Genomic DNA, 1,435 nt, shown 5'->3' with positions numbered 1-1,435 from the left:
TGTCTGTCTACTAGAACGCTAGTAGTGCCCAGTCGATGTCACTCGTTTAAATTAGCCTTCTAGTGCCAAGGCTGGCTAGACTTCAAATTTGACAATTTTTATAGGTATAAATTTCATAATATAACCGCATTACCAATACGACATTTTAATTTTAACATTACGATTTGAAAAACAACAACTTTAATATGAAATGTTTTTCGTCTTGGTCTCATGGGACCCTTAAGTGTCGCGGGGCCCATAAGCAGTTGCCCATTCTTCCTTATGGGTAATCCGGGACTGCCCGTGACTTATACATACGTTGGGTATTTAGACGTTTCTTGCAATTTGCGAAAATCCTATCGATTATTAATTTAAAATGAGAAAACAACAACACAAATTTATGTTGGTTATAACTTGAGTAGATTTAATTTAAACTGAAACCTTGGTGTACGTTTCTAATAATTACAGTCAAGTATTTCGTTTAACGGCTCAACCGTACACAGAGAAGCATCGTGGATGCTATCAAGATACGGGTGAGCTGGTTCCGCTTGGAGATCTCCAAAACGACAAATCCAAGGATCACGTGGAAAGATTCCTCAACCCTTCACATACATGTTGTGAGATTTTATTTGGAAACCAATTTAGCGTCAAAATATTATAAGGGATGGTAGTTGTCAACTAAAAACGTTAGCATAAGGACTTAATGGAAAACCAGAAGAACCAGGGACATTTTGAGTAGATTAACACTGATTGCCGTGATATAATTGGAATAATTTTAAAAAATGGAGTTCGATAGGAGTTTCCCATTGCTTCCCCTCCCTCTGGAGAATTGCAAGTTTTGTAACGAGGGTTGGTGCGAGATAAAGAAGACGGCACGTTCAAGCGACAATCTTGTGTCGTTGTAGTACCTGGTGTGAAGCCATTGCCATTTCGGACGATCGTCTCATGTACAAAACAAGTTAAAGGGTTGAGCGGAATTATTGTCGTCATACAATTACACTTGTTTAATATATTTCAGTTTATACGGTTTGATTATTCCCACTGAAATTAGCATTCGGTGATACTAGTGAATAATCACACTTTATTGGCAATTATTCCATGTGATAACATTCATTAACTATTTGTAAACTGCTGATATCTTTCAAAACCACAAAATAAATATTAACCCGATAAAACGTTTGGATAAAATAAATTGCATTTGAACCCAGAAACCTTTCCAAAATGGCGATTATAAAACACTATAACGTTGATTATATATTCATTCAACAATTGTCTTTAAAGTGTTAAGTTTTTTTAACTTTTAAAATTCACAAAATAATTGCAGAAAGTGTTTTCTAAGATAGAAACACAATTATTTTCTCATTAGTATTTTTGTAAACATCTGCAATTCTCGTATTCGTTTTTTTATCGTGGTTAATTGAAATTTTCTAATATAACCGAGAAAACAGTTCATGAT

The sequence above is a fragment of the Dreissena polymorpha genome, chromosome 1 (assembly GCF_020536995.1).
Source record: "Dreissena polymorpha isolate Duluth1 chromosome 1, UMN_Dpol_1.0, whole genome shotgun sequence".
In the NCBI taxonomy this organism is placed as follows: Eukaryota; Metazoa; Mollusca; class Bivalvia; order Myida; family Dreissenidae; genus Dreissena; species Dreissena polymorpha.
Note: the sequence above shows the minus strand (reverse complement) of the source record.